The sequence below is a fragment of the Canis lupus genome, chromosome 21 (genome assembly GCF_011100685.1).
Source record: "Canis lupus familiaris isolate Mischka breed German Shepherd chromosome 21, alternate assembly UU_Cfam_GSD_1.0, whole genome shotgun sequence".
Lineage (NCBI taxonomy): Eukaryota > Metazoa > Chordata > Mammalia > Carnivora > Canidae > Canis > Canis lupus.
In genome coordinates this window covers 6,321,124-6,333,833 of record NC_049242.1, presented here as the reverse complement: position 1 = coordinate 6,333,833, position 12,710 = coordinate 6,321,124, and the positions used below count along the sequence as shown (strand labels likewise).

Sequence of the window (12,710 nt, the reverse complement as noted above, 5' to 3'; positions counted from 1 at the left end):
GAGACAGAGAGAATGCGGGAAGGTGGGGGATGGATACTGCAGTGGGAAGATATGGTCTGAGGAATATGTCAAGCTCATGCCTTGGTACTATGCAGATTTACATTTGAATCCCAGCTCCTTTTCCTGGTGTGGCTGAGACCAAATTGGTAAGCCTTCTTGAGACTCATTTTCCTCCACTGTGAAATGGAATGGAAATAATAATGCCAACATCACTAGGTGAATGTAACAGTTAAATGAGAAGGCTCTGAAACCCAGCAAGCTCTGAAACCTAGCAATTAAGAATTTTTAGTTCTTTTCCTTCTTTCCGTTCCTTTTAAGGCTTATAATCTCTAACTATCATGTATCTTGGATGTATCTGCGTGTGTGTGTGTGTGTGTGTGTGTGTGTGTGTGTAATTATCTGTTTTTGGCACAGTGGGAAGAAGGAATGGCAAAGAAATACATGAGAACTCTCTTAAAAGAATTTGCAGTTTACTTAAGGAGGTAAAGCAAACCTCCATAGTATAAAAACATCTATAAAACAAGCTTTCTGCAGTTGTCATGTGTATACTACCAGTTGAGTACATACGCAGGAAGGGCTTGTGCAAACAGGTCTGTGAATACTTGTAGAAAGCGTGTAAGTAGATCCGTATCAAGCAATTTTAGATTTCAGATCATTGGGGACTTTAGAATCGTCAGCCTCTCTGATGTTGAAGCAAAACTTCCCAGAAGACTTTATACTTTTAGAGTGACTTAAGGACATGCAGATTAAGTGACACACAGCGTGTCTGAGACTTTACGCATTCATTTGTTCATCAAAATGATGAACATTTACTGAGCACCTATTCTGTGCCATATCCTATGCTGTACAATTTCTTTGCAATCCTTCCATAGGACATGGATGATAACTCTCCTGTTGAATTCCAGGTAGCCTTAGGGAATTGTTTGACCAATAAAATAAAAAGAAAGTGACATTGGGGATATCCATGGCTAGGTTCTAAGGAGCTTTGCAGCTTCCTTCTGGGGATTCTTGGCTTCCTCACTCTGGGGGAGGACAACCATTATGTAAAGTCATGTTGTGGGTAATCTGGGTCTTGGGGAAGGGGTGGAGGGGGGAGCACTGATTCGTAACATTTGCCAGTTTTCATAGTATGAGTACTCCCTCCCACCATGGCTGATTTCAGGCTATCAAAGTGATAGCACCAAATGCACAGTTGGAAAGAAATACACAGAATTGGCTCTTATAGGCTGGTAGGAATCAGCCTCAGTGTGTGGCTGCCAATTCCTCTGAGACTGCCATGATGCGAGAAAGCTAGCTAGGTGGACAGGCTACATGGGGAGAAGCCCAACCAGACCCAGACTTCCAACCATTAGGCTCCAGTAATGAAGACTTCAGATGAGTCCAGATTCGGCTACTAGCTAAGTGCAGCTGGATGGAAGGACCCTCTCTGGGAACTGCTCAGCTCAGTTCCAATGACCCACAGAACCCTAAGAGATAACAATTTATATCATCTAAGTTCAGAGGTGGTTGTTCTGTGGCAAAAGATAACTGGAACAAGGTCGTAGTCTTGTTTCTGCAGAAACCAGCCTGGATGAAGCCCCCCAGGGAGTGTGGAGGAGTAGAGGAGTCTATCCAGAGAATTTTTTGCTCATATCTCAGGCCTCAGATCACAAAGGAGAAAAAGGCCTGAGGAAGAGACTCAACTACTTTACCAACTAGTTTTACTGTTATAACTAAATCTGTGAAAAACAATTCTTTTACACACACACACAGACACACACGTACACTTACCTCTCTCATCTTCTGCTTCCATCACTGCCCAAAGCTTTGCCTGATCACTACTTGCTCTTTGGGCTCCATTTCATCTTCCATGGATGGAAGATGGGGATCCGCGGGGAGGGGGAGAAGCAGACAGAACAGACCAATCAGAAGTCAAGGAAATACCCCAGCCCTGAGGGCTGGTGGCAAGCCACTGAGACCCCTAGGTAAGACCCGCAAAAGAGGAATTGAAACAGGAGGCTTGGGGAAGATCCATGGATGAGTGGTTAAAGCATGAATTTTGATATCACATGACATGGATGCCAATCTGCCTTCTGACATTTTCTAACTGGCTGACCTTGGAAAATATGTCTCAACATCTCCATTCTTGGTTTCTTCATCTTTAAGATATGAATATAATGCCATCTCACAGAGTTCTCATGAAGATGACATGAGATGATGTTTGGAGAGTGCTTAGCACCTGAAGATGTCATGTTGAATTAGCAGCAGTTAACAGTAGTAGCAGTAGTGGTAGCGTTGGAGTCACATTGGTGGTACTGTTGACACAAGTTCCAAAGCCACAGGCTCCTTGGTAAGCCCTGAGCTTTAGTCCATCTGTCACACAACAGGTGCCCAAAGCGAGTATTCGATAAATACATCTGACTGAATATCTAAATTTGGAATATTCTACCGTCATTTTTAACAAAGATTTTATTTATCTACTATTTGAGAGAGAGAGAGAGAAAGAGAGAGAGAGAGTAGAGTGAGGGGGGAGAGGTGGAGCGAGAGGGAGAAACAGACTCCCACTGAGCAGGAGGGCTATCATATGGTTCGACCTCAGGACCCTGGGATCACAACCTGAGCCAAAGGCAGACACTCAACCCACGAAGCCACCCAGGCACCCCTATCATTTCTTTCTTATCATCCCCCAAATAAATTTCCAAGGGCTTAAAAAGCCCAAGTATGTATTATTTCTCCTTCAAGTGTGCAGTATGAACCAAGACCATATTTTCTCATTTCTTATGAGTCCTCTTCATACCTTCTACTGTGTAATAGGTAGCTGAGTTGTTCAGTGCTCAATATATTTTAACTATTATTATTTTTAAAATTCTATTTAAGGACAAATTGAAGTTGGGTGACTTATGCTGGGGTCCTGGATCCAGGGTACCCCAGAAATCTTAAGGTTACCCATTTACAGATGCCACCACTTTGGTAGGACAGTCAGGGTGAAGGATAACATGATTCTTGAGAGCAAAATCTGAGTGTTAAGTTCTCTTGCTTTATTTATACTTTGTGAACAAGAGTCACTAAAATTTTAATCTATGCACTGACTTTAGGCAGACTTGTCTCATGAAATTTATGGTTAGTCCAGTCATGTGGATTTTTTTAAACAAAGAATGATGCAAATATTCTGTTGAAGAATAGCTGAATTGTGTGTTTTTTTAAAAACTTGTAATATGAAATATTTATAGATTGTGAGTGTGTGCCTGCTTTGCTCTGCCTCTGATAATGTTAACACTTTATGTAACTATAGTATAGTATCAAAACTGATTGTGCCAACTGACATTGGCACAATCAAGAGACCTTATCAATTAGAGTTTATCACAGGTTTTATCAGTTATACATGTACTCATTTGTGTGCATGTACGTAGTTATGTGTAATTTTTTATCATGTTAACTTTATGTAACTACTACCATAATCAAGATACAAAACTGTATCATCACCACAAGGCTCCCTTCTACAACCTCTTTGAATCTACCACTCATTCTTAACCCTTTGAAACCTTCAGTCTGTTGTCCATCTCTGTAAGTTTATTATAGGAGCACTATATAAATAGAATCATGCAGTATTTAAGGATTTTTAAATTTATTTATTGAGAGAGCGGGAGAAAGAGAAAGAGCACGAGTTGGGGGCAGTGCAGAGGGAGAGGGAGGAGCAGGCTCCCCTCTGAGCATGGAGCTGGAAGTGGGCAGGGCTCCATCCCAGGACTTGGGATCATGACCTGAGCCAAAGGCAGACACTTAATAGACTGAGCCACCCAGGGGCCCCAGAATCATGCAGTATTTACACCATGCATGAGATTGACTTTTTCCACTCAGCATAATTTCCCTGAGATCCATCCAGGTTGTTGCATGTATTAATAGTTGATTCTTTTTTGTTGCTGAGTAGTATTCCACAGCACAGATGTACCACGGTTTGTTTAATCATTCACCCACTGGAGGACCTTAGGGTAGTTTCCAGCTGGGGATTATTCCACATAAAGCTGCTGTGAACATTTGTGTGCAAGTTTCTGTGTGAGTGTAAATTGTCATTTCTCTGGGATAAATGGCTGAGAGTAGAGTATCTGGGTCTTCTGGGTAAGTCCATTTCTAGTTTGAAAATGAATTGCCAAATTATTTTCTAAAGTGGCCATAATCTTTTGCATTGTACGAGTAATGGAGTTTTTCTGCATCGTCATCAGCATTTGGTGTTATCACTATGTTTAAGCCACTCTAATAGGTGGGTAGTGATATCTCATTGAGATTTTAATTTGCATTTCTCTAATGGCTAATGGTGTTGAACATCTTTTCATGTGCTTATTTGCCATCTGTGTATCTTCTTCAGTGAAATTTCTATTAATGTTTTTTGCTCATTTTCTAATTGGATTGTTCTTTTACTGTTGGGTTTTGGGAGTTCTTTATATATTCTAGAGACGTGTCCTTTCTCATATGTGCAGTTTAAAATATTTCCTCCCTCTCTGTAAATAGGATTTTTCATGGAGTAAAAGTTTTTAATTTTCATGAAGTCCAATTTATCAATTTTTCATTTTATGGAAAAATTTCATTTTTTTTCTCTTAGTACAAAGTAAAAGAACTAGTCCTCAAAGATTTTATCCTATCTTTTTCTAGAAGCCTTGCAGTTTTACATTTAAGCCTGTAATCTGTTTTAAAATAAATTTTGTATAAGGAATTGTGTTGTATAATTGTTTGGGTTGAAGCATGGTACCAAACCCAAACACTATACAGAAAAAGATTGGTATATTTAAATACATAAAGTGTGTATAAAACATATAGACAAAAATAGTATAAATGAAATAAAAATACAAATGACAGAAAAGTTATTTGCAGTACCTATATAACATAGTAAAATATATTTTCTTAAATATAAATTTCCTAAAATTTAAGTAGTACATCAAAAAAAAAAATTGAGTAAACATGGATGAAGCACATCAACAGGCTGCTTGGAAGAAAAGAAATACAAATGGCCAATAAACTTAAGAAGGGATGATAAGCCCCCAATTTAAGAAACACAAATTAAAAGTGAGAAAACTTGCCTCTTTTTTATTACAAAAGAATTATAAAATTAACGTGCATCACAAAAAATATAAAAAACATAAAAAGTATATAATGTTAAATGAATGTTTCCTTCAAAGCCTCATCATATCCTCCCAAGACTGAAATCTTTCTTCAGATTATTTCTAATAATCTCTATGAAAAGTTTGCTCTTCCTTCCAGCTCTTTCTCTGGGTGATTAGAAGTGTGTCTGTATGTGCATATGTGTATGTGTTTCCTTCTTATACATATTAGATTGTCTTTGCAAATTATTTTGCACCTGGCTTTCTACAATTCACATCACAATCATAACTTTTCATTTAGACTCTTAAAGTCACCTAATTTGTTTAAATGGCTGCCTAGGATTTAAAGTATAACTGCACTTTATTTTATGTAACTATTTATTGAGAGGCATTCAAGTGTTTCCTTTTTTCTTTCATTACAGGGAATGCTGCTTTGTGTATGTATCTTTGTATTCACTTGGTTTATAGTGTTCTGTAGAATAGATACTCAGAAGTGAAATTGCTGGATCAAAGGACACATGAATTTTATATTAGAGAATATGCCCCCCCCAAAAAAAGAAGAAGAAGAATATGCCAAATTGCCATTTTAAAAGCTTTCCAGGGCAGCCCCGGTGGTTTAGCGGTTTAGCGCCACCTTCAGCCCCGGGCCTGATCCTGGAGTCCCATGTCAGGCTCCCTGCATGGAGCCTGCTTCTCCCTCTGCCTATGTCTCTGTCTCTGTCTCTCTCTCTCTCTCTCTCTCTCTGTCTCTCATGAATAAATAAATAAAATCTTTTAAAAAATCCCTTAACTTTAAAATAAATAAATAAATAAAATAATAAAAGCTATCTCAATTTATTCTTCTACCAAAATGTAAGAATACCTATTTCTTCAAAAAGTCACCATCTCTTGATATTGACCAATGCTTTAGAACACTTTGACAATGTGATAAGTGAAAAAAGTCAGCATTGTTTTAATCTGCATTCTTGGAGTATTGAAATTGAACGTGTTTTTATACATTTATAGTTCATGTCTGTTACTCTGTTGTCAGTTTATAGCTTTGCTTATCTCTCTGTTGATTGTCATTTTCCTATTGCTATGTGAAACTCTTTTATAGTCTGGACATTAATCTCTTTATACATGTTATAAATATCGTCTTCCTTCACTTGTTTTTATTTTACTTTTCTTTATTGTGTCTTTTTTGAGAAGTTTTAATTTTATATAGTACAATCTGTCTATCCTTTATTTTATGACTTCTAGATTTCATATATTAGCAAAGTTTTCCCACTCAGGATCAAGTTATTTCTTCTGATATGCATAGGGATTTGTTTTTATTGTTTAGATCTTTTATTTGTCTTGAATTTATTTATACTGTGAAATAGGAGTCCACCTTAAAAAATAGCCAATTAACTTAGAACTCTTTATTGAATAGTCTATCCTTTCCCCACTGACTTGAAATGCCAATTTTCCCATATGCCAAATCAATGTCACTTATTATTTTGTAAACTTTTTAGTCTATTGGAATAAATAATTTATCTATTCTGCCAACAAATCATGTTGTTTTAATCACTGTAGCTTTATAACTTGTTATATTATAGAAATATACATATTATATATATAAATATAGATATATATTTGAGGTACCTTCCCTCTCAAATCTTGTCATTATTTTTCTTTATCAATAGTTTCTAGATTAATAACCAAGATATGTAAGAGAAAAAGCCAGCCACAGGAAGAAAAGATATGTGTGAGTTTGTATATGCATGCATATGTGTGTGTATGTATATATATTAACATTCATAAAAATATGTGTATACCCTTGTAAATATATGTGAAAAAGTATGTGCATATATATGTATGTGTGTATTATATACATGTATATATTTGCATAGGCACAGATAATTCTTGGTGGGGCACACCAGACACTATAATTACCTCCAGGGAGTGGGATTGTTGGGGATTCTATTGATGAGTGAGATTTACTCTTCACTTTGCATCATTCCCCACTTCTTATGTATCCTTGGAAAAATCTGCACTTCTTTTGTAGTGAAAAACAGTATAGGACTTTCTCTGCCAGAAACCCAAGCTGCATATTCTGTATATCAGTGTTTCTCAATCACAGCTACACATTAGAATGACTTGGGGAGCTTTTAAAAAGTATAGATGTCAGGGACCAGCCCCAGAGCTTCTGTCTTCATAGCTTTGGGAGAAATCCTGGGCCTCAGTGTATTTTAAAAGGACCCCAGGTGGTGCCAATATGCAGTCACAGTTGAGAACCATTGCTGTAGATGATGTGAGGCTTAAAGGGTCCCCAGAAGGCCACTGCGATGAGGTCTTTTCAGAATATAATTACTTGGAAATGCAACCCAAAGTAATCCATCACTTCTCTGTCAGGCTAAGTGTTGGCATGAGACTGAGTGCAAACAAGTTTGGAGGAGAGTGGTGGAAAAGAATTTTGCCTGAATGTGTGTGAAAGTATCCATCTCTGTGGTAGGCCTTTTTGTTGAAAGGTTTAGACTCATTCAGGCTTCCTCAACACATAAGGGATTCTTTTTTTTTTTTTTTTTTTCACATAAGGGATTCTTTTAAAATAATCATGACCATAAAAGATACAGGAATCTCATGGAAAACCAGAAACAGCACGATGGCTGTGCCTCAGAAGCCCGGAATGTGGGTTGGTACTGGAAGGTTCCAAGAGACACTCCAGGAGCCAGGGTTACTTGGAGACCCTCCTCTAGGAGACTTTCAAAATTCTTTCATCTGGAGAATTGCTTTGTTAAAATGAAATGGCTTTTGGAAGCCTAATCTGGGAAACAGATCAAAGAGGAAATTAAAGAAGCCTGAGGATTGACTAGAAACCCAATGTTATTGTAGCTCTGCTCCTTATGTGTGTCTTCCTCTAATGCTTCTCCCCAGCGGTTGACTGATTCTGCATCTGTATTCCTGACAGAGGATCTAATTGACCCAGCTAGTCTGCAGTGGTCAGTCCCTGGCTGGGTGGGCTTTTTCACACCAGGTAACTGCAGAGATGGATCGAATCGTTCATGGTGTCCTGTGCTTACCACCCCTGGTCACTGGAGCCAAAGAGGGTACGGGGAGGAAAAGTGAGTGCATGAAACAGCCTTGGGGTTGCAGGGAGAAGGTGTGGGCGAGACAGTTTCCCTTAGAATGAGAGAGTGGGGAGAACATGGATCATTATTAAGATGTAGAGGCCAAGGGGATCCCTGGGTGGCGCAGCGGTTTGGCGCCTGCCTTTGGCCCAGGGCGCGATCCTGGAGACCCGGGATCGAGTCCCGAGTCGGGCTCCCTGCATGGAGCCTGCTTCTCCCTCTGCCTGTGTCTCTGCCTCTCTCGCTCTATGTCTATCGTGAATAAAAAAAAAAAAAAAAAAAAAAAAAGCCCTAAGTTTGTCTCAGCGAATGCTACATTGGAGGATGCTTTCTTGTGGGGTTTGAAGCTGCTTCAATTCAAACCAAAGTGTATCAACCCGTCAGGAATGGATAGGTGGCCCTTGCATTCTGAATATCTCTAAAGGTCTTGTTTAGCTCTACTAATTTGGGCTTTTAAAAGGTCTTAACAGCCTAGGAATTCAGGAGAATGGAAATCATTTTCCCTTGGGATTAGGTCTGGGCCTTAGGTGGCTGCAGAGCCCTTGAGATGTGGCTCGTGCAAATTGACAGGTGCTGTAAGTGAAAATACACACCTGAGTTTGAAGCCTTGATATGAAAAAAAAAAGAAATCTCATATTGTCATTAGTACTTTTTTATACAGATTATATGTTGAAATACTATTTTGAATATAGTGGATTAAATAAATATATATTATTAAAACTAATTTCACCTGTATTGTTACTACTTTTAAAAATTTAGATAAAAAAATGTTAATTATACATGTGGCTCAAATTTTCTTTCTAACCAACAGTCATCTTAGATGGTGACTCTGAGGGGTACCTGGGTGGCTCAGTTGGTGAGCATCTGCCTTCAGCTTAGGTCATGGTCCCAGGGTCCTGGCTCAGTGAGGAGTCTCCCTTTCCCTCTCCCTCTGCTGCTTCCCTTGTTTGTGCTCTCTCTCTCTCTCTCTCTGTGTCAAATAAATAAATAAAATATTTAAAGAAAAAATACGGTAGCTCTGACATCTTCCCCTGCAGAGGTTTGTAAAGATCTGTATATGAGGGGCACCCAGGTGGCTCAGTCAGTTAAGCATCTGCCTTCAGCTCAGGGTCATGAGATCGAGCTACACATCAGGCTCCCTGTGCATCCAGCTGGAAGACTGCTTCTCTCTCTCTCTCTCTCCAAAATCAATAAATAAATCTTTAAAAAAATCTGTATATGAATGACAGTCTTTTGCAGCGGGGCCCACTTTAATACCTGGTTCTCAATCAGAGCTGTGCCAGTTTGGTTTATCATCAGAGCTGCAGTAATTTGTATTATTCTGGCTCCTTGTCTCTGTCTCCTAGAATGCAGCCCAATTCCTGTTCTCAAACAGAACCACTTAATCTTCTCCTGTGGTTTCCCAATAACCCACACGGAGGTGGCATTGTTTCTGGCTCTGCCTGAGCAAGTTCTGATGCAACTTTTCTCTGCCTCTTGGCCTCTCTTGCTCCTTCCCGTCTCGTTGTCCCCCTGCCTTCCTAGGACTGGTGCACAGCAGGTGTTTCACATGGGTACTCTCAGGCACTTTTTACACATGTCCTTTCCCTGCAAGTGCATTCCAGTCAGCAGCCTTGCTTTAGGGACAGATGACTGTTTCCTAATGCCCTGTCACAGTTCATCCTGTTTCCCCCGGGAATGAAGTTTGCAGATGGGACTCAGTCACTTCTGGAAGTGTATCTGTTTTAGGAGTTCATAATGATTTTAATAAAACCAACTACTACCACCATTTTTTGGGCCAGAATCTATACTAGGTACATTACAGATATGTTGCATTTAATCCCTATAACAACCCCACAGAGTGTGTGCTGTGATCCCCAATTAGAGATGGGGAAAATGAGGGTCAGCAAAGTTATATACCTTTCTCTAAGATCACTGCTAGAAAATGGTGGACCTGGGACTCAAATCTACATCTGTCCCCAAAGTCCTTGCTCTTACCCCAGTTTAGACTATAAAATACTGCCTCCCACATGCTATGCCACCTCCCAAGTTGGGCAACTACAAGTTGGAATTCAATGCTGCATGGCAGGTGATATCTCTAAGCAAATTTGCTGAATGAAGACCGTGCTATGTGCTTGTATATTGATGATTCTCTAGTTGACATATGATTTTCCCAAAACTCTGAGAAAGCTAGAATAATAATAGACTTTATAAGCCCTAATTCACACACTAGAAAAACCAAGCTCCAGGGAGATGAGATGATTTGTGCAGGGTCACTAGGTTAAGAAACTAACCCGAGCCACATGAGAACCCAATTTTCTTGAAATATTTATTTTCCTTTATTTTACTTCATCACTGTATACTTAGGCATTGTGCTGCCTGGCTGGCAGAATGTGGAGACAAATCTTTTGTTGTGATTGCTGATAGAACCTTGGGTTATGTGAAGAGTTTGCATGTACAAACTCATTGGAGTCTCCCAGCTGTAGGTATGCAGGGGCATTCACCTAATAAGCATTGCCTGAAGCCACACGTCCGGCCAGGCATCAGGCTACTGGGCGACTGATAGCAATGGAAGTGGGGATAAGACATGACTTTGTCCTAAGGAAACCACCTCCTGCTGGGCATAGCAATCATCTTGTAAAGAGAATATTATCACCCAGCCGAAAAGCATTGTCCTGATGGAATATAAAATGTTCTGCAAAGCACAAAGGGAGGAGGAAACAACTCTGCCTGGAAAGGTTTCATGGCAGAAGGGACTTCTGAGTTTGGTCTCAGTGGACTGACTTTAGAGATGAAAAGCCTGAGTCACTGAGAGTTCTGCAAAGAACCTCATTATTTTATAAAACTTCATTAGGTTTCCTAAAAATATGCTTGTTGGAGTAGCTCCTCAGAGAGTAGTAGCATAAATTATTTATTGGAGTACTTAAAATATTAACATCAATATATTCCACCATACCTTCACAAATACTCTGCTTAGTTAGATGAGCCCATTTGAAATAATGGTTTTTAAGTTACTCAAACTTTCCAATTCTACAAAGCTCTAGTTGACATATGAAACAAATAAGAATCCCAGAAGAATCATGTCAACTCTTTAAACATCAGCCCCTTCAGACAGAGGAAAACTCTGTGTTTTTAGCATTTCATGTCCTTTTATTCATGTAAAGAGATATTTTCTTATACAGTGGATACTTAAGAGTACTCTTTTTTTCCAAGTATAAGAGTTTTGTATTGTATGTGCTGTTGAATAAGTCTAAATGTAGACTCTGATGTGTTTGGTTTATTTGGAGATGGAAAGAAAAGAACCTTCCAAATTTAGAAATTTAAATTCATTAGAGCCAAACTCTTGGGGCTGCCCAAGAGAAGACTGTCCTCTATGCTACTGTGGTCCACAAGGTTGCTTGTGATTGAATTTTTCTGATAGATGATACTAGTACAATAGACTGAATATTTGTGTCCCTCCAAATTGGCAAGTTGAAGGGCTAATCCTAAATGTCATGATATTAGAAGGTGGAGCCTTTGGGATGTGATTGGGTCATGAGAGTGGAGCCCTCATGCAAGGGATTAATGCCCTTAGAAACAGAACCCCTGAGAGCTCTCTAGCCCCTTCTGCCATGTCAAAGTGCAATGAGAAGTCAGCAGTTTGCAACCAAAAGGGAGTCCTCACCAGAACCTGATCATCCTGGCACCCTAATCTTAGACTTTCAGCCTCAAGAACCATAAGAAATAAATTTCTGGTTTTTATAAGCCACCCAGTCAATGGCACTTTGTTATAGCATCCCAAATTGACCTGATCCTAGATAATGGAGGTGTTAGCTAGAAATTTCTAGTTGAGAAGGAAAATCCCATCATGGAACCTCTTCCCTTTTGTGCTTCAGTTTAGTTGTTTTGCTTGTTTTCTGGGTGTGACAAGATAGACTTATACCTTCTACTCATCACCAAGATGGAAGGCTCCTTTTGATTCCTGAGTTCTTGAAGAAGGCCCAGATATGCAAGACTTAGGAGAGCATCAGGACTAGGGTAAAATCTTGATATTCCTGGAAGAGTATCTTATTTTAAAGACTTTGAAGAACAGAAGAAGGGGTAGGAGTTTATAAAAACGCTCAGCAGTACTGAGGATTGTTGGTGAATATCAATATTTTAAGAAGTTAAAGATGAAGTGCTTGACAAAAGTGTTCATAAATATAATGGGCTGCATGGAGAGAAAGGGAGCTCCCTCCCATTGGTACTATTTAATTACAAGCTGGGTAGTCATATACCGGCAAGTCATGCATAAGGAAAGGGTTGAACTAAAGGTCCTAAGATCCCTACCAAATTCTAGATTCTATTATTACCAATCCCTGGTTTACCTTGTGCATGCCTCTATGCTTGCACTTTGTGTGTTATTCTCTAATGATATGTTTAGGTGTCTGTCTCCCCAAAAGGTTGAAAACTCCTTGAAGGAAGAAGGATTTTTACCCTGTGCCATCCCAAGCATTTAGCACAGTAACCAGAACATAGGAGATACCAAGTAAATATGTATCAAGTGAGTAAATGAATGAATTGTATAGATTTATATTAGTTTATATATATA

The 12,710-nt window shown here is 39.2% G+C and overlaps 1 protein-coding gene across 6 annotated transcripts in view; it reads left to right on the top strand.

Annotated features, from left to right (window-relative positions):
• Nucleotides 1–12,710, top strand: part of AMOTL1 (angiomotin like 1) — a 170,596-nt gene that overhangs the window by 25,523 nt on the left and 132,363 nt on the right. Inside the window, exon 1 of one of the 6 annotated variants that reach the window (XM_038568284.1) lies at nucleotides 7,871–8,067. The exons of 4 other annotated variants lie outside the window; for them this stretch is intronic. The gene's annotated coding sequence lies outside the window, so the exon portion shown is untranslated. Of the gene's footprint in view, nucleotides 1–7,870; nucleotides 8,156–12,710 lie in introns of those variants that run through there. One more of the 6 variants, XM_038568282.1, reaches the window with a different exon arrangement.